Source organism: Hippocampus bargibanti, linkage group LG09, assembly GCF_051943395.1.
Source record: "Hippocampus bargibanti isolate YZ-2025 linkage group LG09, ASM5194339v1, whole genome shotgun sequence".
Classification (NCBI taxonomy): Eukaryota; Metazoa; Chordata; class Actinopteri; order Syngnathiformes; family Syngnathidae; genus Hippocampus; species Hippocampus bargibanti.
The window spans coordinates 11657104-11682847 of NC_142742.1; positions in this window are offsets into that span (position 1 = coordinate 11657104).

Here is a 25744-nt window from a genome sequence, read left to right on the forward strand (position 1 = left end):
GCCCACCACCTTTTCCAGCTACTCCCCTCAGGCAGGCGCTACCGATCCATGCGCACCAAATCCAGCAGACATTTAAACAGCTTCTTCCCCCAAGCCATTAACTCTTTGAACTCTTTGAACTCTTTCAACAGTAGCCAAAATGGAACTGTATAGTGCCACTTAGCAGTTTTTTTTGACGACGATACTAGTGCAGCGTGTTCTACCGGAAACAAATTCCTTGTGTGTTCTACATACTTGGCAATAAAGTTGATTCTGATGACCTGTCACTGTTCACAGTCAAGGCATCGCCTTGAATAGGATTTTAACAGGTTTGTCAGAAGATTTTTATTCTGGTAATTGACCTTTTCGAAAACTTTGATTGAAGTTGATCATTCTTTTTGCAATGAGTGTTATCAAAAGCCCCCCCAAAAAAGACAAACATGACTTGAAGCCAGCTGATGTACCCTGGACATGCTAATGCATGACTGACATTTGAATATTGGAATTTACCTCAAGATCATTTGCTGATGATGAACAGTATATACATTAAGAACAGCACTACTCTTGCAGTAGCATCTGAATCAAATACAGTTTAAGGCAATATTTATTTCCGGAATGATGCCCCAAATTTTTCATTATGTTAGTTGTTCCATTTGTACTGTTTAAAGTTATTGCCATAGCAACTGTAGATCCTTCCTGTTGCCCTTAAACATCCCGTTCGTGTAAGATATGATGCTAATGAAAACATGATTCATATTCTTTGCGATTTCTACTTTGCCTCAGGCCTAATTATGCGGCGGCACCCACCTGGCTGCCCCTCAGAGTGCCACATTGCTCCTTCTTTAAAGTCTTGGAACCGGCATCAAAGCCACCTGGTTTTGATGATGTCTTGGCAATGGTCCGTGTTGGCTGCAGTTTAAGCGGAATTAGAGTGTTGCATTTTAGAAAAGGCTGCGCTTTTCATCCCTGCATGGCATGATAACTAAAAAGTTAGCAAACTAGTAATCTGGCATTGAGATTTAGCTGAATGTGTGACTTGGAGGAGAACCCAATAAATCTGAGTACATTACAAAATCACCAAAATAAAAGTATTATTATTATTATTATTATTGTTATTATTATTATTAATATTCTTGTTATTATTATTATTACAGTAAAGTCTCGTTATATCGATATCGGTTATATCGATAGTACCGCTTATTACGATACTATTTTCATTTCCCTTGCACATTTCTAGTATTTTTATGTATAATTAGTACCGTTTAGTACGATACCCGGTTATTACGATAATCCGGTTGTTACGGTGCTCCTTTTCATCCCCTGCCGACCATTTTGCTGTTTATATCGATACATCGGTCGCGCCATTGGTCGACTTGGTCACGTGTCTTGGTCACGTGACACGCCATCGGTCACGCCATTGGTCGACTTGGTCACGTGAGTTTGTTACGTGACCAGCACCCGTGTAGCAGAGCCATTTTCATTTTCAGATGCTAGCTCGTGTGTAGCAGACGAGATTGAAGTGTTTGTGTTAAAAGGTAAAAATGGGAAGCAGAAGAAGATTGATGACTTTTTTAAATTGTATACATAATACAGTAAGATGTAAGCGTTGCAGTTTCCTTGTTGTATTATGTACATGCCCACTGTACTGTATATGAATGCAATCGTTTTTTGCAACAATGTTTCTTGTTTTATCTGCTGAAGCGTGATGATTTTGAAAATTATTAACATTCCATACTGTGTATTAAAGGACAACCGATGTCACTTTTTATTCAAATGAAAAACACCAATAAAAATGACTTCACGCCAAGACGTCTTGCATTGCTTGTGAATCCAAACAATGGCTTCAGATTCGGATAATATGCTTTCTTGTTACACATCCAGTTATGAATATGATTCAAATACACTGTAGTTCTGAAGATGAAAGCATACATGTTTGCAATCATTAAAGAATTATATGTGCCATTTTGAGGCAACGTTGGGGGAACATCTCTCACCCCCCAAAAAAAAAAGGCACAAAATGGGAGCTCATGGCCAGCTCCGTTTCTTATATGGCGCTTGGCTGCCCTCTTTTAGCGGCTTTTGTTAATGCAGTTCGGCGCAGGATCGGATATATCGATAGTCCGGTTATATCGACATTTTTTTCAACTCCCGAGAATATCGATATAACGAGACTTTACTGTATTATTATTATTATTATTATTATTATTATTATTATTATTATTATTATTATTATTATTATTATTGTTATTATTGATGAAAAGGTTTCTTCAGCCATCATCTGTACTTCTTTGAAGGTGTCGGACGTTTCGCTTCTTATCCAAGATGCTTCTTCAGCGAACTAAAGTCTTACTGGTAGTATCGGCCCTATATATATATATCCCTACTGTCCAGACATGGCGATGCCGGACACTGATATGATAGGTCCCCGCTCTCAGGTTGGGGAGAGCAAAGGACTACTCCCTGCGGCTCCATTGATTGTTCCTATTGTCCTGACTAACGACTGGCCTGATTGCCCCACTTGCTCCAGTATCACCTCATCAGCATTACTAATCCTATGTTGCCTAAGCAGGCTATTGTACGAATGATCCAAATTGAACCTCACACCACCATATCGGTTTAGTGAAGGATTTAGCTGTTTTATGAAAATTGCTTCTTTTACTCCCCTTTCAAACAATCTGTTGTTTCGCTAAGATTTTAACCTCATTGTTGTCAAATGAGTGGTTGCTAGCTTTTAGGTGCACATGTAATGCTGATTGAGGCTCACTAGTATTATCCCTGCAATGTTGATAAAGTCTTTTTTTGAGAATTTGTTTAGTCCCCCCAATGTATTGCTCTTTACAATTTTCATTCTTACGATGTATTGAATAAACGACATTACTTTGTTTTTCATTTGGCAGCCTATCTTTTGGATGCACTAATTTTTGCCTTGAAGTGTTTATCGGTGTGAAATAAGTAGGAATGTTGTATTGCCAAAGGACTTTGTAGTTTTCACAAACTCCTGCAATGTAAGGTACTGCTACTCCTCTCCATTTTGTATCTACAGGAGTAGCAATGTAACAGTGGTGTGCAGTCAGGGGAGGCAGGTGAGGCTATGCCTCACCTGTCATCATGGAAATATCAAATGACAAATTTAACAGTTATATTTATTTAGTGATTTGTACTTTAAGGTTTTTTTTTCCATTTAACTTCACACTTTTTGGATTTCTTTTCAAAATTGATGAATTTTCACATTTACCGTTCAAATACTAAGTGGAGAGAAGCGGTGAGGCAGCAGCCGGTTGAGCCTCACCACGGATTGCGCAATCTCTATGCTACCTGTGCTGGCTTGCTCTGCAGTGAGACCGCATTGCTGTCCCTCTGCATATCGCTATTAAAGTGTTCAAAATCTTTTAGTATATGAACTAAATTTCTACAGTTTAGATGGTGTATATAATGTACTGTCACTGTACATTATAAACACTGTACTACAGTGTTTATTTTATTTTATTTTTATAAAAACTATGTGCATAGATGAGGCACACAGTTCTCCTGCCAGGGGGAACTAGTGATTATAGAATCTTCTTGCGACTCCTCTACTGCAGAATAATAGAATTAGTGAGAGCAAGTTACAGTAAACAGTTAGCAAGTTAAGTGCAATCATCCAGTCATTTTTTGTGTTGCCTGGCCTTATTTTCAGAAAGGTGGATTGAATATATAAATCTAAATTGAAAGAATTTTCTAAACTGGACTTTCAATCGAAGCAGGAGATAATAAGGAAGACCAACATCGGACTGTATAGCTCACAAACGGCACGGGATGAATGTAAATCTCCTGGACAGCTTGTCAGCTTTTTGGCCAAGAAGGATCTCATTGAAACTATTCCTGAAGCGACACAGTTGCTCTAGCTCGTACTCACTGTTCCACTTACTACAGCATCAGTGGAGCGGTCATTCTCAGCACAAAAGACTGAAAACATACAGTCGGAACAGGACTGATCAAGGACGACTTTCTCCACTGGCAGTGATCTCCATTGAGACAGAGAGACTTGGACTTCATTGATAAGTAAAGGTAACACCACCATTCCAACATTCCACCATGATGTCCCTGATCCACTGGTGGAAAGACGCTTTGATCCTCTCCTCTTTCATCTAGAACTGCTTCATGTCATCACAAAGAGGGTACAGCAAGTCCTGAAGAATAAATGTCTCTCTGTGTCTTTGTTTTGTCATATTGTCTCTATGCTGTCATATTATTTGTTATTTAGTTTTTTTTGTTCTTTTGACTTCAAGACGGCGCCCCGAGAGTGGCTGCCTTTCCAGCAGCTCATGTATTTTGTTTTTCTACTTTCATTCCTTTCATCACTTTGCTGCTGTGAAATGTAAATTTCTCCACTGTGAGACTAATAAAGGCAAATCCAATCAGATCCAATCCAATCCAACACAATAATAACATTTTTTAAATTCTTTTTTTTCTATGCTACAGTTTGTATACAGTATATAAAGAATGCTGAAATGACATTTTAAACAAAACATGTTAAGTGTTCCCAATCAAATGGTGAATAAGATACTCTGTGGAGTTCATATGTTTGTAAATCTGACTGTGATGATGTCAGTGCCTCACCAGCCATGAACCTTACCGCACGTCACTGCAATGTAAGGTACTGCTACTCCTCTGCTTTTTTTTCTAGAAGAGTAGCAGTACCTTACTGTCATGATCTGGTTGGCGACCAACGGGTAGCGACGTCAGCCCTGCCTGCAGCCTCGCAGGTGCTGGTCGTTTTAATCAGTGACATTTAAGGACTCACGGCATGACCATCCAGTGTCGGTTCATTGTTTGTTGCATGCTTTGTCTGCAATTGCATGCATTGTATGCTGTGCATGTGTTTGTTTAACCTTGGCGGACTTTTACACTTGGTTTTCTTTTGATACTTTTTTCTGGTCAGATCATTTTGATGTTTTACATTTTGTTCCTGCTGACCTTTATTTTAATACAATTTGTCAAACAACCTCCTGCTCCCTCCTACCTGCTTTTTGGGATCCGCACCCACTATCACCACCTTGATGGCGGCGCGTGAACACGCAGCGGCTCCCCTCTCCCGGCAAATTGGCGTTTTCATGTTTATGTTTGTTAAGTAATTGTAAGTGCCTTGCATGTGTCATGATCTGGTTGGCGACCAACGGGGGGCGCTGTCGGCCCCGCCTGCACCTGCACAGGTGCTGGTCGTCCCGATCAGATTGGCGACCAGTGGGTAGCGACGTCAGCCCTGCCTGCAGCCTCGCAGGTGCTGGTCGTTATAATCAATAACATTTAAAAAGACACCTGGCACGATCATCCGGTGCCGATTCATTGTTTGTTTGCTGCTTGGTTGCAGCATGCATCGTGTACGTGTTTGTTTAACCTTGGCGGACTTTTACACTTGGTTTTCTTTTGCTACTTTGTATTTTTTCCATTCAGATCATTTTGATGTTTTACATTTTGTTCCTGCTGACTTTATTTTAATACAATTTGTCAAACAACCTCCTGCTCCCTCCTGCCTGCTTTTTGGGATCCGAACCCGCCATCACCACCTTGCAAAACCGTGACAGAATGAATCGGCCAACCATCGGATCCCGCAGGTACATCGGACCCGTCTCATTTCCACCCTGTGCCTGGCAATACTACGTCCACGTTAGCGCAAGCATCGTCGCGTTTGAATTGCGTCACTCGACGAGCCGCAACGTCCACGTAAACGTCCGGCCGAGACCTCCTTCCAGGTGGCCGTCCAGGGTGACCCTGGGTGACTGGCATTGCACGCCCACGTCCAGCCACGCTGTCGTCGTGCATGACGGATTGAGTCTCATCCACGACGAGCCGTGCAACGTCCGCGTCAATGTCAGTCCGAGACCCCACTCACCGCTGGATCCCGGAGCGGCTCTGGACCCGTCTCGTTCCCCCGGAGCCGGGCAGTTCACGCCCACGTCGGCGTCCGGCCGAGACCTGGTCCCATATGGCCGTACGGGGTGCCATTCTGCGCCTGGCAGTCGACGTCCACGCAGAGCCATGCGCCGTCGCGTGAACGTGCGAGAGGGATCGCACTCACGCCCACGACGATCCGTGCCGCGTCTTCGTCCACCCCAGGCCGAGTCCCGTTCCCATCAGGCCGCCGCCCGTCGTGTGCTGGAGAGGCCGCGGTTGCCCTCTCCACCGACCGTTCCCTGGCAAGTGGACCTTTTGGGAGACTGTTGGGACTTCTGGAAGCAGCCCCTTGAAGGGGGGGTACTGTCATGATCTGGTTGGCGACCAACGGGGGGCGCTGTCGGCCCCGCCTGCACCTGCACAGGTGCTGGTCGTCCCGATCAAATTGGCGACCAGCGGGTAGCGACGTCAGCCCTGCCGGCAGCCTCGCAGGTGCTGGTCGTTATAATCAATGACACTTAAAAAGACACCTGGCACGATCATCCGGTGCCGATTCATTGTTTGTTTGCTGCTTGGTTGCAGCATGCATCGTGTACGCTTTTTGGCCAAGAAGGATCTCATTGAAACTATTCCTGAAGCGACACAGTTGCTCTAGCTCGTACTCACTGTTCCACTTACTACAGCATCAGTGGAGCGGTCATTCTCAGCACAAAAGACTGAAAACATACAGTCGGAACATGACTGATCAAGGACGACTTTCTCCACTGGCAGTGATCTCCATTGAGACAGAGAGACTTGGACTTCATTGATAAGTAAAGGTAACACCACCATTCCAACATTCCACCATGATGTCCCTGATCCACTGGTGGAAAGACGCTTTGATCCTCTCCTCTTTCATCTAGAACTGCTTCATGTCATCACAAAGAGGGTACAGCAAGTCCTGAAGAATAAATGTCTCTCTGTGTCTTTGTTTTGTCATATTGTCTCTATGCTGTCATATTATTTGTTATTTAGTTTTTTTTGTTCTTTTGACTTCAAGACGGCGCCCCGAGAGTGGCTGCCTTTCCAGCAGCTCATGTATTTTGTTTTTCTACTTTCATTCCTTTCATCACTTTGCTGCTGTGAAATGTAAATTTCTCCACTGTGAGACTAATAAAGGCAAATCCAATCAGATCCAATCCAATCCAACACAATAATAACATTTTTTAAATTCTTTTTTTTCTATGCTACAGTTTGTATACAGTATATAAAGAATGCTGAAATGACATTTTAAACAAAACATGTTAAGTGTTCCCAATCAAATGGTGAATAAGATACTCTGTGGAGTTCATATGTTTGTAAATCTGACTGTGATGATGTCAGTGCCTCACCAGCCATGAACCTCACCGCACGTCACTGCAATGTAAGGTACTGCTACTCCTCTGCTTTTTTTTCTAGAAGAGTAGCAGTACCTTACTGTCATGATCTGGTTGGCGACCAGCGGGTAGCGACGTCAGCCCTGCCGGCAGCCTCGCAGGTGCTGGTCGTTATAATCAATGACACTTAAAAAGACACCTGGCACGATCATCCGGTGCCGATTCATTGTTTGTTTGCTGCTTGGTTGCAGCATGCATCGTGTACGTGTTTGTTTAACCTTGGCGGACTTTTACACTTGGTTTTCTTTTGCTACTTTGTATTTTTTCCATTCAGATCATTTTGATGTTTTACATTTTGTTCCTGCTGACTTTATTTTAATACAATTTGTCAAACAACCTCCTGCTCCCTCCTGCCTGCTTTTTGGGATCCGAACCCGCCATCACCACCTCGCAAAACGTGACAGCATGCTGGGTCCGAGAGGACAATAATTTCATTTGTGCTGTATGTCATGCATATTAGCATATTTGACAATAAAGCTGACTTTGACTTTGAAAAACGTGACAGAATGAACCGACCAACCATCGCATCCCGCAGGTACAACGAACCCATCTCATTTCCACCCTGTGCCTGGCAATGCTATGTCCACGTTAGCCCACGCCTCGTCGAGTTTGAATTGCGTCACTTGATGAGCCGTAATGTCTATGTCAACGTCCGGCCGAGACCTCCTTCCAGGTGGCCGTCCAGGGTGACACTGGGTGTCTGGCAGTGCACGCCCACGTCCAGCCACGGTGTCGTTGTGCATGACGAATTGAGTCGCATCCACGACGAGCCGTGCAACGTCCGCGTCAACGTCAGTCCGAGACCCCACTCACTGCTGGATCCCGGAGCGGCTCAGGACTGGTCTCGTTTCCCCGGTGCCAGGCAGTTCACGCCCCTGTCGGCGGCCGGCCGAGACCTGGTCCCATACGGACGTCCGGGGTGCCACTCTGTGCCTGGCAGTTCGACGTCCGCGTTGAGCCATGCGTCGTCGCGTGAACGTGCGAGAGGGATCGCACTCACGCCCACGACGATCCGTGCCGCGTCTTCGTCCACCCCAGGCCGAGTCCCGTTCCCATCAGGCCAACGCCCGTCGTATGCTGGAGAGGCAGCGGTTGCCGTCTCCACCATTATTCCGTGGCGAGTGGACCTTTTGGGAGACTGTTGGGACTTCTGGAAGCAGCCCCTTGAAGGGGGGGTACTGTCATGATCTGGTTGGCGACCAACGGGTGGCGCTGTCGGCCCCGCCTGCACCTGCACAGGTGCTAGTCGTCCCGATCAGTGGCGGACTGCCACGTTCGGATTGGCGACCAATGGGTAGCGACGTCAGCCCTGCCTGCAGCCTCACAGGTGCTGGTCGTTTTAATCAGTGACACTTAAAAGGAATCAGGGCCCGACCATCCGGTGTCGGTTCATTGTTTGTTGCATGCATTGTATGGCGCCCCCCTGTGTGGCTGCCTCCACAGCAGCTCTTTCCCTTTCTTGTCTACTTTTTCACTTCTTTACTTTTCCGTTTTTGTTTTGCCTAATCTCGTTCCATAAACCTACGGAGAGGAGATGGGCATCTTTTCTTTTGCTCATCGCCGTTATTTTTTACTTTTTCATCGCTCCTGTGAACGGGGAATCCACGCGCACGCGGAATCCCATTGTTTACAGTCGAGACCAGCTACTAGCGTGGCGGGCTAATAGCGGACTAGCGGCCGCCGCACCAGACATCCCCGATGAATTGAAGAGGAGGAAACGAGGATGTCGGGCCGGGAAAGATCGCCGCAAAAGAACGAGGAAATACCGACACGTTCTCCCGTCCGTCATCATGGGGAACGTGAGATCGCTCCCAAATAAAATGGACGAGCTGGCGGCGCTAACGCGACATCAGAGGGAGTACCGGGAAGCCAGCTTGCTACTCGTCACGGAGACATGGCTTTCGGCAATCACTCCGGACGCCCACGCAGAGTTGGAGGGCTTCCAACTCGTACGAGCGGACAGAAATGAAGGCAGCGGTAAGCAGAAAGGAGGGGGGATTGCTCTATTTGTGAATGACAAATGGTGCAATCCTGGGCACATCACGGTGAAGGAAAAACTTTGCACTCGGGACATCGAGCTGCTAGCCGTTAGCCTTCGGCCGCATTACCTGCCACGGGAATTCTCACACGTCATAGCCGTGACGACGTACATTCCCCCTACGGCAAATGGCGGCGCTGCCTCCGATGCCCTCATATCTGTTGTAAACAAGCTGCAAACCCAGTCCCCCAACGCCTTGTTTATCATCTCAGGGGACTTCAATCACATTTCCCTGAAATTCTCCCTCCCAACATTCACACAGTATGTAACTTGTGCCACCAGAGACAATAACATATTGGACCTATTTTATTCAAACGCCAAGGATGCATACAAACCCTCCCCCCTCCCCCCTCTCGGAAGAGCAGACCACAATATGGTTTATCTCCAGCCTATGTACAAACCCCTTGTCCAGAGGCAACCAGCTGTGACCCGCACGATCAAAAGATGGTCCACAGAAGCTGAAGAAGCTCTGCGGGACTGTTTTGATTCAACCAGGTGGAGCTCTTTACTGAGATTCATGGGGAAGACATTGACTCACTCACCAACACCATCACAGACTACATTAACTTTTGTGAACAAAACACCGTACCCACCAGGACTGTGCGGTGTTTTGCCAACAACAAACCATGGATTAATCCCAACATAAAAGTCCTCCTGAAGGAGAAGAAAAGGGCTTTTGTGTCGGGCAACAGAGAGGAACTGAAGGCCGTGCAGATCCAACTGAGGAGGAAGATCAGAGAGGGGAAGAAGGCCTACAGGATGAAAATGGAGGAGCAGCTGCAAGCCAGCAATGTCGCTGGTGTCTGGAAGGGCCTGAAAAACATCTCAGGCCACAAAAGCCCAGTGACATTGAACGAAAAAGACAAGGACTGGGCAGATGAACTCAACCGCTTTTTCAATCGGTTTGACAAGACGCCAGCCGCCCCCGGCCCACCGTCAACTTCACCTGTAGCTGCACCTGCACCAACTCTCACTGTGGCCTTACCCTCCCTGCCCCCTCTCACGACCAGCTTTCCACAACCAACATCTGCCCTCCCAACCGTTGCCACACCCTCAGCCGCCACTCTGCCTCCTGGTTCCTGCCTGTCTGTCACAACTGCGCAGGTGAGGAACCAACTGAGGAGGATGAAGGTGAGGAAGGCAGCAGGTCCGGATGACATCAGTTCCCGACTCCTCAAGACCTGCTCCGACCAGCTGTGTGACATTGTCCAGCACTTGTTCAACCTGAGCCTGAAGCTGGGCAGAGTTCCACAGCTGTGGAAAACGTCATGCCTGGTCCCAGTGCCCAAGATTGCCAACCCCAAAGAGCTCAACAGCTACAGACCGGTGGCGCTGACGTCTCACCTGATGAAGACGCTGGAGAGACGTCCTCGCCCACCTGCGACCGCTGGCAAGCTCATCGCTGGACCCGCTGCAGTTTGCCTACCAGCCCAGCATCGGTGTGGAGGATGCCATCATCTACCTCCTCCATACGGCGTTGCTGCACCTGGAGAATGCTGGGAGCACGGTGAGGATCACATTCTTCGATTTCTCCAGTGCCTTCAACACCATCCAGCCAAGTCTACTGGGGGACAAGCTGCAGCATGCCGGAGTCGACCATCACCTCACATCCTGGATTACAGACTACCTCACAAACAGGCCACAGTACGTGAGGGTAAAGAACTGTGAGTCGGACAGGCTTCTCTGCAGCACCGGAGCGCCGCAGGGAACAGTCCTGGCTCCATTCCTCTTCACCCTCTACACCTCGGACTTCAACTACAACACCCCAACCTGCCACCTTCAGAAGTTCTCTGACGACTCAGCTATTGTCGGCCTCATTACAGAGGGAGACGATAGGGAGTACAGGGGACTGACAAAGGACTTTGTGGACTGGTGCCAGCAGAATCACCTCCAGATCAACACCGGCAAAACCAAGGAGCTGGTGGTGGACTTCTGCAGGAAACAATCCTCTCCTGCACCATTGAACATCCAGGGTTCGGACATTGAGAGGGTGACCTCCTACAAGTACCTGGGTGTTACTCTCAACAATAAACTGGACTGGACAACAAACACGGATGCCCTAATCAAAAAGGGACAGAGTCGCCTCTTCCTCCTCAGGAAACTGAGGTCTTTTGGAGTTCAGGGGTCACTCCTAAAGACTTTCTATGACTCTGTGGTGGCATCAGCCATCCACTATGGCATTGTCTGCTGGTCAGGCAGCATCACCACCCGGGACAGAAAAAGACTGGAGCGCTTTGTCAAGCGGGCCAGTTCTGTCGTGGGCTGCTCGCTGGACTCTCTAGAGGAGGTGGGCAACAGACGGACGCTAGCTAAACTAAAAGCTATGACGGACAGCCCCTCCCACCCCCTCCTGCCCATCCTGACAGCTCTGGGTAGCTCCTTTAGCCAGAGACTATTACACCCGCGCTGCAAGATGGAGAGGTACCGCCGCTCGTACCTACCGACTGCTGTCAGGCTTCACAATTCCCAATGATCACATGTGAAAAAAACAAAAAAAAACTGGACACTTGTAAATATGGGTTGTTGCAATATATCTAAATGCATCTCTTGATTCTGCACTATGTACAGTCTTGTTTATAGAACGGTTTTTGCACATCTACATTTGCACAGTATACAGTTGACATTTTTATTTTGTTATGCTTAGAATATCTTGTTTTCTATCCTTTCACTCCCACCCCAACCCCATCCCTCTTCAATTGCTGCTGTGGACTGCAAATTTCCCCATTGCGGGACGAATAAAGGTATTCTGATTCTGATTCTGATTCTGATTCTGATTCTGATTCTGATTGTTTAACCTTGGCAGACTTTTACACGTGGTTTTCTTTTGATACATTTTTTCTGTTCAGATCATTTTGATGTTTTACATTTTGTTCCTGCTGAGCTTTATTTTAATACAATTTGCCAAACAACCTCCTGCCTGCTTTTTGGGATCCGCACCCACCATCACCACCTTGCAAAACGTGACACTTACATTGTAGGAGTTTCTGAAAAAATATTAAAATAAATAAAATAATAAATTGTCCTTTGGCAAGACAAAATTCCTACTTATTTCAAACCGATAAACACTTTAAGGCAAGAATTAGTGCATCCAAAAGATAGGCTGCCAAATGAAAAACAAAGAAATGTACTTTATTCAATACATTGTAAAAATGAAAATTGTAACGAGCAATACATTGGGGAGACTAAACAAATTCTCAAAAAATACTTTATCAACATCGCAGGGATAATACTAGTGGGCCTCAATCGGCAGTAGATATGCACCTAAAAGCTAGCAACCACTCATTTGACGACAATGAGGTTAAAATCTGAGCGAAAGAACATAGATGGTTTAAAGGGGAGTAAAAAGCGATATTCATAAAACAGGTAAATCCATCACTAAACCGATATGGTGGTGTGAGGTTCAATTTGGATCGTTCGTACAACAGCCTGCTTAGGCAACAGAGGATTAGTAATGCTGATGAGGTGATACCGCAGCAAGTGGGGCAATCAGGCCAGTCGTTAGTCAGGAAAAAAAACTATAAGGACAATTGGAACAATCAGTGGAGCCGCAGGGAGTAGTCCTCTGCTCCCCCCAACCTGAGAGCAGGGACCTATCATAGCGGTGTCCGGCACCGCCATGTCTGGACAGTAGGGATATATATATCGGGCCGATAGTAAGACTTTTGTTCGCTGAAGAAGCATCTTGGATAAGAAGCAAAACGTCCGACACCTTCAAAGAAGTACAGATGACGGCTAAAGAAACCTTTTCATCGATGGACCACTCCTGTACATCTGAGAGCTTACACAGAAGTATTATTATGATTATTATTACTATTGTTTTTTTCATTTATTTTTTTAAATAGATACATAAACTTTACAAGGTTTCTCTTCCAACATTTTCGGTGGCTCTTGAAGGACCTTGAGTATGTCATCAAGGTCAACATAAACGTTTTTTTAGGCAACTGACAAATATCCTCCCAAGTTTTTAGAACAAGTTAGATGTGCATATCGCACAGTACTGATTGTGCAAACAAGGCAAGTCGCGGTCCAGTCTTTGGACAGAACAGTTTGAGCTTGCCAGAACCTAAATTAGGATCAGTTATTACCAGTCAGCTCACCAGATGTCAACTTCAATAAACACACATTTCATGACACCTAATGGAATGGGGGTAACAGACGAGTGAGAGTTATAGAGCCAATATTTAAATGAAAGTAAATTCACTTCAACTGTCCGCAGATGTGCGCTTACACTCGCCGCTAACAGCCAATTCATTATAATTCTGTTCTTAATTATTGTCCTGTAACTACCAAGATGGGCCAATCTTTCGCTCTAATATGGATCCATGTGAACCACATACCAGTGATGTAGCCAAAACAACTTTGTTGACTTTAATTACAGAAAAAAAAGCAGACATCCAAAAGCATCTCAGTAAACACAGATGAAAACTAACTGGCTCGCAACCCATGAAGATACAATATAATGCAGTGCCAATAACCTTCCACAAACACACCAAAGGAGGATCCGCATCTCAAAAGAATGATGCTGAAGACATGAATGATATGTAGGCAATCTGAAGTTATTTGGTTCACTCCATTGCTACAGTACAGTACTTGTTACGATTTCGGTCACAAGCGAGCTAACCCGTCGACAACCTGCTCGTACGTCAAACTGTTGCCATTCTAAATTGCTTCTGAACTATACAGGACAAACAATCTTTTTGTTATATTTGAATATTCTCAATAGTCATGTTTAGTGCTTGATGACCTGAAGAATCACCACCTGGGACAGGAAAAGACTGGAGCGCCTTGTCAAGACGGCAAGTTCTCTCCTGGGCTGCTCGCTGGACTCTCTGGAGGAGGTGGGCAACAGCTTACTGATTGAAAACCACTTTCAGGGAAATGTCAAAACAATTATTCTTTTCTGTATTGGAAAGTCAATGACACATCACATCAATTTCCCCATTGTAGCTTTAACTGAACGAATAAGAAACTCAAACCAAAGGATGACATTTAATCAAAACACAATAGGCCCAAAATCCTGCAACTGTCACAACAGGCGCACGGTGTGGCAAACACACGCGACAGTCATTGTGCATGCTGCAGGACATACATCAAGACCACAATGTTGACAGCAAAGATCGAATTACACCTTCCAGTCTGAGCAGCATTGATAAGCCCGGTGTCACCGGGAATCTAATCAAAATCTAAATTGTGCCCTACTAAAACCGCCGGCGTGATTAGTTCTCCAATAAAATCCATTTCCTGCCCCTGTGCCAATTCTAGTCTGTATATTTCCCTTGTGGTATCAAGCAATAGCCTCTTTCCCAAGACTTCCATCTCAAAAGCCTGCTGTGATGTCTGTCTGTCTGTCTGTCTTCAGTCCTTTACAAGAGCTTGAAGCTTCTGGCCACCCCCCACCCCTACCATTCCAATCATTATACCAGGCCTACTATTAGTTTTTCCAAGAGTCACTGCTGTCGCTACCTTTTGTGTCCACCCTGAGCACAACTTAACGGGCGGTTCTTTCACACAATTCAGGCGCATTTCCCCACCTCTTTTGCTCTCATCGTCCTGAATGGTAGAGCTGTCTTGCAGAGAGGAAAATGGTGCAAATGTAATAGGCATCCATTTGCTGTCCCTGACAAGCACGATGAATGCTTCACCTTCCAAAAAAACTACCTTGTAAGAAGGCTTTCCTTTAAAAACATGCGGACATGAGCCGTGTCCGTATTTTCAGGTACTTTCAACTTTAACCATTTTTTTTCTTTACTTTTAAGCGCAAACACATTATCTTTCTCCAGATATAAATGGACAAAAAATAGCAAAAATGCATGAACATTATATGTATTTGTAAATGCATGTATATGTAAATATTCTGTTTGTCATAATGACTCTTCAAAAATGTCGCCATATTTAATGGGTTTAGCTCATTTATACCTTAGCTCTACGTAAACAGTGGGTCACAGCTGCATATCAGACATGAATAAAAAAAAACACACTGAGGCTTTCATTAATGAATTTATGTGTTTTACATTATTTATTTTACAATTAAAATACTTTCGTAAGAATATTTCTGTCTTTCTAAGTATCCTTGAGCAAGTTGAGTGCACAAGTTGAGTCATTGGGAATTCAAATTGTGAAAAAAATATCATTTGCAGCTTAAGTCGTAGCCACATTTTCTTTTTGTCATCGATTATATATCAACATAAAGCAAATGTTCATTTTACTAAAAGGCAGTTAATATTGAAATGATTTTGAAAAGTTATGAATACCTTTTTGAGGATTTCACGATTTGGATCAAACTACTATCACACTTTCTAGGGTTCAATGCAGACATGGGCAAACTACGGCCCGCGGGCCACATACGGCCCGTTAGGCTTTTTAATCCGGCCCGCCGAACTAGCCCAAATTATAGTAAAAACAGTGTCTGAAACTCATGACAAAAAGTTAGCGGACAACAGGGCCGATAACTGAAAAGTTGCCTGCAACATTTTTCACAACTTGAAGCACAATGAGACAACTAATCACATTAAAAAAATTGCCACAAAGTATAAAGCTTTTTTTTAATCAAGAACACAATGCAACGTTTGCATTGCTTCCTATGAGCCACTAAGCCCCTTTCATAAGTCTCACGTACACTTTACAGTCACGGTTTAATGTAAATTTACGTTTTGTAGCGTCACATATGTTGTTAGCTTCCATTTGAATCTTTATTCTGGGCTGAGGTTCTGTGCATCTATTTTGGAAAATGACATGCAATTGCACGACTTTATAACGCTTGCGAAAGTCCGGAAGAACGAAGCAGGCTTCTGATTGGCTGCCGTGCCGAGTATGCAAATTTCAACTGCAGGTACCCTATGTCTGTGTGCTCGGCGACGGTACTCGTGTATTGTTTGCGCGTGAAGGCGAGGGCGTCAGTGGAGAGTTTGTTGAGCGCGCGGTCAGGACAAACCATCGATGATTTGGCGGAATTTAACACAAGTAGGCAGTGACGTGCGGTGAGGTTCATGGCTGGTGAGGCACTGACGTCATCAACGACGTCACCGCTCATCTCTACTTAGTATTTGAACGGTAAATGTGAAAATTCAGCGATTTTGAAAAAAATCGGTGACGTTAAATGGACAAGAACGTTAAAGTACAAATCACTAAATACATCTGTTTAATTTATTTTTTCATTTGATATTTCCATGACAGCTTTCCATGATGACAGGTGAGGCACTGCCTCACCTGCCTCCACTGACTGCACGTCACTGCAAGTAGGTATTATTGCGCTTGAATATTTCGTTGTGTAATAATATGTTTTGAATGTTGAAAGTGATTCCATTTTTCAATAAATGTTGATTTTTTTTAACTTTGCCCCTTCAATGAAAACTTATTAAAATCAGACGCAATCTTGATAAATCACAGTGCATATGTTATTTTAATCTATTTCTATTTCCTCCGCCAAGTATCTGCGAAATAGTATGTAAACGCCATATTCCTTGAGACCATTTTTTTCCGACTGACATCAGAAACACGTTTTATAGCATCTAAAATACCCAAATCAGGCAGGCTGATATTTTTAGTTAAATGAAAAACACCAATAAAAATGACTTCAAAATGAATCCGGAAATGGCCAGTTTCAGAAGGTCCCACCCCCTTGTTCGTGACGTCACGCCAAGACGTCTTGCCTTGCTCGAGAATCAAAACAATGGCTTCAGATTCGGAGAAGATGTTTTCTTATTACTCATCCAGTTATGATTATGATTCAAATAGTTCGGAAGAGGAAAGCATAAATGTTTGCAATTGATTCAAGGAGTCCTCCCATATCAATTCGAGCCGTCAATGACAGCAATGTAGCACCCAGAAAATGCGGAAGATTGCACCCAAGCTCCGATAGAAATGGGCTGATTTGTCAGCTGGGAATTTGTGTCAGCGAATATCAAATAGTTGTCTTGGTGCAACACACAACGATTCACCATGGCGTTATTTATCAAAGTCAGCTTTATTGTCAAATATGCTAATATGTATGACATACAGCACAGATGAAATTAATTTATGTGTTTTCCTTCTAATTTCGCCATCAACACGGATCAACACGAAGTTTTCAGACCAAACAAAGTACCCAAAATGCATTGTGTGTCGCTTTCTCGGTCAGGGGCGGTGCAAACGTGACGTCACATGGGGGTCGTCATCAACTCGAAAACAAGACTTCATGAATATTCAGCCCAAGTCTTAAAACGTAAACTATAGCTATATGCTGTGGAATCTTCGTAAAATACTCTCAGTCAAAGTCATTTGAAGTGATTTTATAAATTATGGACATAACTTGTCCGGAGGCGTCGGTGGGTCCTTTAATGCTTTAGGTTTAGTATTTCCGGCCCAAACACTCCCTCCAAATGTTCCTGGCCCGGCCCCTCTGTCAAATTTTCGAACCCAATGCGGCCCGCAAGTCAAAAAGTTTGCCCACCCCTGGTTTAATGTCTGATCTTACATTCATCTCTCACAAGCAGTCAGTCAGTCATGTAATTACCGGTTAAAAAACCATATATAAACCCTTTTTATGGCACATCAATTTGAAAGACAACATTTAACTCACCAAAATCACACACAAGCTCCCTTTATGTTCTCCTTTGCTCACCAGTTCAATTGTTAACTGCGGAAAATGTTCAATTCAGTACAGAAGAGTGATTTATCACTGTATGCACAATAGGTATCTTTTTTACTCATAGAATGCACCCCTTTAAGGTGAGCCACCCTGGTCTAAATTCAATTTCAGTGTCCCCTCGAAGAGTGACAAGTTGACACAGGGGCGAATATATGTCATGCATATAAAGTTGACTAAAATAGAATTTGACCACCCTGGGATGTTTTGCAGCAGAGTTACCTCATTTACTGTATTGACATTATTGAACTCTTTACAGGCAGGCGGAGGGATTCCAGTGACATTAGCAGGCAAACGCATCGGGCCGATCAATGCGACAAAGTCAGAGTTCATGCAGCTCACACTGAGCACACTGATTGCAGACTGAACTCCATTAAATGTTTACAAGGCTGGAATGTCAAACGTCGTTTTGGTTGGATTTTCAAACCAGAAAAAAATAGAAATAAGTAAATTAAATTAAAATAAATAAACATGCATCATTGATTGTTGTGTAACGCAGGTCGCTTGACAAAACACAGTACAGCTGTATACGCAAAATCAGGCAGTTTCGATCATATACACATACTGTACTTTTCTCCTTTAGTGTATTTTCATTTTTCTACACCAAGAATATGTGCACATCACAGAATTAGTTAAACTGCTCCTTTTTGAAAATTTCCAGACATAAGTGATAATTTGCGGCAACAATTAATTCCTTAGTCAAAGGAATGATGACATCATCATTTGGATAAAATAAAGATTTCAGATAATATTTCAGATAAAACAAATGTTTTTTGTTCAAAGGTGCACCTCTGGCAGCAACATCTTGAAATGTTCCCACTCACCAATAAATGGCAAGATGTCAATACTACTGCACTGTGTGAGTTAATAGTGAAACATCTGAAAGCTCTTGAGGAGAAGATTACATTTTATTTCTCTTCAGCCTCCACGAAGCACCTTGGCTGGGTTAGGGACCCATTCAGCTCAGCATCAGCTGTTGGAATAAACGTGTCTTTACATGAGCAGGAGGAACTAACTGGAATGAGACAAGATCGTGGCCTCAAGCTAACCTTTGCTGATCTACCTTTGGACAGTTTTTGGTTGGCAGTGGCCAAGGAGTTCTCCATGCTGGCTAACAAAGCTATTTTGACATTGCTCCCATTTTCCACAACATATCTGTGTGAGGTGAGCTTTTATAGCCTGACTGCAGTAAAAACAAAAGACAGAGAAAGACTGAGAGCTGTGGAGGAAGAGCTTCGTGTGTGTCTTTCATCCATCCCGGCCAGGATATCAGCTCTCTGTTCGTCCAAACCGGCGCAGGTTTCACACTGAGTAAATATCAATATGAAAGATTATAAAATACTTTTTTCTTTGTGTTTCGTTAAATCCTATGTTATAATATAACATCATTCTTCAACGTTTAAAAAAAACTTATATTACCAATATAACATATTGTTATATATACATTTTTTTTATTTAATAGGTCATAACATATTGTTAATAACAGTCATATTGTGTTGCACATTATGTGTTTTGTGTATGCTGTGGCTGGTATATTGTTAATTATTAATAATATAATAAAAATGTGAAAAAAGCATACATTAACAGTTAATACTTTTTCCCCCACATTTTCAGCTGGGGGTGTGCCCCAAGATAATTTCAACGGAGGAAATGTGCCTTGGCTTGAAAAAGGTTGAAAAACACTGGTCTCGGAGATGCCAGCGTCTCATCATTTGTTATGATCACGTGATCCTTGCATCAGCCATTTTGAATGCTTTTCGATTTACAACCGTTTTGTCGGAACGGAACCCGGTCGTACCTCGGATGTTACCTGTATTTTAAAACTGTTACTTTGGCTTTTTACTCAGCATGTGAGTTGATTTTAAGTTTGGTTTGTATATTCTATTGTCTTGATTACCATATTTTCCAGTGTATAAGGCGCCCCCAAAAGCCTTTATTTTCTTCAAAAGATGACCCTGCGCCTTATACGCAGGTGCGTCTCATATGGGAAGTAATATTGTGCCGCAAAAGGTCTCGCAACTGCTGTCAGCAGCCACCAACTCCATTTCCCCCTGTAGAAGTAGTGTACTACTGTAGCAACTTATAATGTAGTGTGCCTTATATTTTGAAAACATTTCTATATATTATATTATATATTATATTTGGAAAACGTTTTTCAGCCATTTTAGGTGTGCCTTATAGTACGGTGTGCCTTATATATGAAAGAAAGCTTGAAAATACACAATTCCTTTGGGTGTGCCTTATACACCGGGGAAAAACGGTGTTCCATGAATAATTGATCAACCCAGTTGCATTGAGTTGATCACAAAATTGGTTTAATTTATTCCCTATGATGGGGGGGGGGGGGCAAGCGATTTGACATTCAGAACTGGACCCACATCCTGGATTGTGAAAAGTGTTCATGCTTGGAAGTTCTATTGTATTTAATGCAATTTACCCAGACATTTTATGCAAGAACACCTGCCATTATCATGACTCTAATTGCCCATTTTGTCCCCCGAATGAGGGGCAAATTTAGCCGATTGAGTTGCCACCATAGTGTTGATTCAATTCAGTAGTGGGTCTTCAAGCAGGTCTGCAGTAATTGCATTCACAATTGCCACAAACCCCTGATGGTAGCAATCTAGTGCTCCGTCAAACCCCCCCCCCCACTCCCTCCTGCCCATCCCTCTGGCCCCCACGGTTTCCACTGTGTGTATTCTTCCTTCTTTTCTCCAGCAGGAACCACAGCTCGATGCTTTCCTCATCAGTCACGTGGTCCACCATCATCCCATCATACCTTCCCTTTGTAGCTTTTGCTATTTAAAAAGGTAAAGCACAAATGGGTCTTTTTATGCCACCGAAAGCCACTCAGCCTCTGTGACGGTGTCCCGGCTTGCTAATAAACAATTATTGTCCTTTAGCACAAGCTTGTTACAGTTATTCTAATGAGTGCACTCCATCACTTTTTGCTCCCCTCGTCTACCTCCAATCATTCAACTATTTTTGCTACAAGATGTAGTTTGTCTAAGTGTGGGTGATAGGATTTAAGATGGGTAGGGTGATAGTTTTTTGCATTGACAAATTCTGTGAATGGCTACATATCACTCGTAAAAAAAAGGATGAGGCAGATGCTGGAATGACTCCCACCTCTCTTGTTCACTCTCTTTGCTGTCCAAATTGGTGATATCTGGGCGAACACTGCACCTCCATGACTGCCCACTGGCCCAAAACCCCCACCTCTTCCCTCCTTCTGTAAATATTTTTATTCTTTGGCAACTTTGTGTCGATGGGCCATTGGGTTCCTGTCTGCCGGGGCAGCTGGCTGCCATGAAGGATGAGCACATTCAATCGGGCGTGGCAAATCAACTTTTCAACCAGCATCCTGGGAAGGACTGATAATGCGGGTTTCCAATATCTGGCCTGCCGAGCAGAAAAGAGATGAAAAAAAGAAGCGGGCATTGGAGGACCAAGTGCAATGAGCATGTTGATTTAAGGTAGCTAATAGTTAGTTGATAAGCTAAGCACCCTGACGTCCATGGAGAAAAAAAGAAAGGTAAATGGCAGAGGCAAATATATTTGTTCATCCTTATTTATTTATTTATTTATTTATTTATTTATGTTTTCTTACCCCCCCGCCCCCCACCCAATACGTTTTGGAAAGGAAACACAGCCATTCGGTTAGTAGTGTGTTTGTAAAAGTAAACCGTATAACCTCTATTGCCCGCCTCCATCCATGGAACATTTGAGCGCAGTATTGACCAAACAATTTATGGACAGTTTTTTGCTTCTGTGAATGTAACCTGCCCGCCAGATACTTTTCATGATTATATCCTGTGAATAACTGAAACACGTTACAAACAATTGTGAAATGCTTGGAGGATGTTTATTGGTTCATAATTAGGCTTTTAACTGAAACCAGATAGAAAAATGTGCAAACGCAGACGCATGTGCGCACACATACACACACATGATCCTTTATAAATACAGGGAATAGAAAGTCTTCAGTGGATCTTGCATCTCGTTGAAAATACAAAACGCAATCTTGAGTCATCACTACTATGTGTCATCTAAAATTTGGCCCAATATTATGATCCATCGCAATGGCATCACTTTGGATTTATGAGTATGCTTACAGATCACAAAATTAGAATCAGCACACATGTCAAATATCGTCTTTTCTGACACCACTTTTAAAAATCGTAGGCTCCGACAATCTGGCTTGTCACAATGGGTCCTATATAGAACCTGTTGAGTCCCTCTTGTCTGAACTAATCGTAAGAGTGCTGACTCTGTCGCTCTGACCTTTCCCACTGGTGATGGTGAAACCGATAGAAGTGCGAATGAGACACTGACGCGACGTGACAGCCGAGGCTGGCAAGCAATTACTTTACCAAAGAAAACTACAAATGAATGTAGACAGGAAGAAACACTCAAACAGCAATGCCAACACAAACAAATATTTTAAAAAATGGAACTGAAACCATCTTTAAGGACTGTTTCTAGTCTATTTCTTACTAAAATTGGGTTTCATGGAAATTTTTCAAAAGTGAATTCAATATATGTAAACAGCATCATGAGACAATATCATTTTAAATAGTGCAGGTAATAAAATGGGATAAGTTAAACCCTGAAGCAGACTCAGATTGTCGTAACAGTCTTTTTTTCAAATACAAATGAAGCTCATTTTAAAGGTCATTCATGAGTAGATATAGCATGTTCACATCAAGTAGAAATATGAACACATCAAATCAAATGCTGCTCAAGCGAGTGGGGGGGATTCTTGTGAACATGGAACGAAAAATAAAAAGTGCTGCTGATGAGTAATAAAGAAAAATGTTAGTGTACAAAGTACAAAAGAAATGGGTAAGAATTGCTAAAAACACTAGAATGGAGCATGTAGCATATGTCACACTGCTACAGAATGTTGCGACAGGTCGTAAAGCAGCGGTGACGTCACGACCGCAGGTAGACTAAGATGGTGGCACAATAAACACGTTGACAAAGCAACTCTCCTCCTCTCATTCCTGCGGACACAACATTGGCGACGAAGATGGACTTCTACACAGCTCCCCTCCCCTCGTTTCTCGCGCTCCCCGGTGAGCCACCAGTCCCGTGGTCCCGCTGGTATGACTCGTTTACGACGTATCTGACGGCGACCGGACTAAACGAGGCAAGCGAAGCACGCCGAACGGCTATGCTAATACACAGTTTAGGTAGTGAGGGGCAGCGCATTTTTCGCTCTCTTGGACCCGCGAAGACATACGGGGATTGTGTCACTTTATTGGCCCGACATTTCGCCCCACCTCAGGGCGTGATTGTCCGGCGGATTGCCTTCCGTCAACGACGGCAACGAACAGGCGAGTCGGTACACCACTACGTTGCCGACTTGCGGTGTTTATCGGGCCTCTGTAAATTCGGCCGCTTGGAGGAGGAAATGATTAGGGATCAACTCGCCGAGCACACGATTGATCCCAAACTACGGGAGAAACTGTTATTGTCCCCTGCGACCTCCCACTATCGAAGGGTGTGGAGATGGCGTTCAATTGGGGAACGCAGCACAACTAACGGCTCGGCATGTGAACCCACCCACACCTTCACACTCTCCCGCATTGGCACAGATTGTTGCTCCAACCTCGCCACTCCCAGAAGCCACCGCCACCTACGACTCCACCTCTACATACGACGGTGCAGAGATAAATGTGGCCAGACGTCAAGGGGCCGATGCACGCACGCCTTGTGCCAACTGTGGGTCAGCCTCATACCCCACACGTGCGCCCACTTGCAGAGCCACCGGACAACGATGCCGACGCTGCGGGAAGATGAATCATTTCGCAAGGATGTGCCGCTCTGCTCCCACCTTCACTTACGACCGTACCGAGATAAATGTCATCAGACATCAACGGGCCAACACACACAGACCTTGTGCCAACTGTGGGTCTGCCTGGCACCCCACACGCGCGCCAACTTGCAAAGCCATTGGACAGAGATGCCAGCACTGCGGAAGGAGGAACCACTTCGCCAGGATGTGCCGCTCTGCTCCCACGTCAACATACCCGCCACGCCGCTCACCAGACCAGCCGAGGCGAACCACCATCCACTGCGTGGGCTCGCGCGCCAAGCCATTCAAGTGGTGCACAGTGGAACTGGATGGAGTGAGCTTACCACTCCTGCTCGACACGGCAGCCTCCAGGTCACTGTTGAACGTGTCCGCAGTTCGACGGCTATTTCCTCATCTCCAGATCGAGGCCAACGCTGAGGACTTGTTTGGCTATGGCCAAACTAAGATTGGTATGGTGGGCACTGCCACCTTCACAGTGCGCTATGGCTCGAGGACTCTCCCCCCCTTCACCTTCCAAATATCCCGTCATGGCGCCAACCTCTTGGGCTTGGACTTGTTTTGTGCACTCGGCTTTTCCATCTCTGACAATGCGGGTGCCACAATTCACCCCCAGGCCAACGGGGGTGGAGAAAGCTCCAACCAAGCAGACGGCCTGCCCTACTCTTCCTCAGCCAGCAGAGGGCCCAACGAGAAGCGCCGGACGAAGCAACCCACACTTACTGTGTCGGACTGGGTCCGCATTCGCCGGCCGTGCTGCTCTCACAAATTGGACTCATTCTGGACAGCACCAGTCCAGATTACCGCCCAAAGCGGACCGACCACCTTCTGTCTGGCTGACGGGTCGCGTTGGCATGCCAGCCGCCTAAGGAGAGTGGCGGCACCGACCCCCTCGAACGACTTCTCAAGCAAAGACTACTGACGTCCTGTCACACATCAGAGAACACCAATGGGACGCCTCGAAGAGCGTCGTGAACCAGCCGTGCCCGTGGGGCCAGAGCCTCGGTCAGCTCGCGTTCGCCTTTGCCCTTTGGTAATTTGGACAATTATCACATATTTTGAATATTCAGACCCTAGCCAGTGCTTAGCCTATCGCGTGGCAGAATAACCCACACGGCTAAGCAGGGAAACCGGCAGTCTACCCGGTTTCCCTTGTTACAAAGTGTTTTTGGTTCCTTCAGGGAGGGGGGGTAAATGTAGCATATGTCACACTGCTACAGAATGTTGCGACAGGTCGTAAAGCAGCGGTGACGTCACGACCGCAGGTAGACTAAGATGGTGGCACAATAAACACGTTGACAAAGCAACTCTCCTCCTCTCATTCCTCCGGACACAACAGAGCACAGTCAAAAACAAAGTTGAAACAAACCACAACAAAATGTGAAGGAGGATTGCAAGGAGGTACGACAAGAAAACAAGACAACTTTGGGGGGAAAAACAAGAGCAAAAACAAACACCCAATGAAAAATAGTAAACAATGTGGGAGGGAGATACCACACAGCATTACAAACGGTGAAAATAAAGCGTCTTTCTCGTGTGGTCGTCACGCTTATGAGTGGGAGCTGAATGCAAAAGCTTCTCGGTCGGTGCCTTGCTCTACACAGACACACACACACACACACACACACACACACACACACACACGCACACGCACACGCACACGCACACGCACACACACACACACACACACACACACACGCACGCACACACACACACACACACACACACACACACACACACACACACACACACACACACACACTTACCGTGCAACCTATGGAAGCAAAGAAACAACACGGGCAAAGAGGGAAAAAAAAACTAATGACAGCTGAGTGGATCATAACAATGGGGAATATTGAGCCTCAAAGATCAATACTAGAATTGTTCATTGCTTTGTCACATATTTCTATGTTCATATTTTGAGCTAACAAATGGCGCACAATTATCTATTGCCCAAAAACATATATACAGTAAAGTCTTGGTCATATCGATAGTAC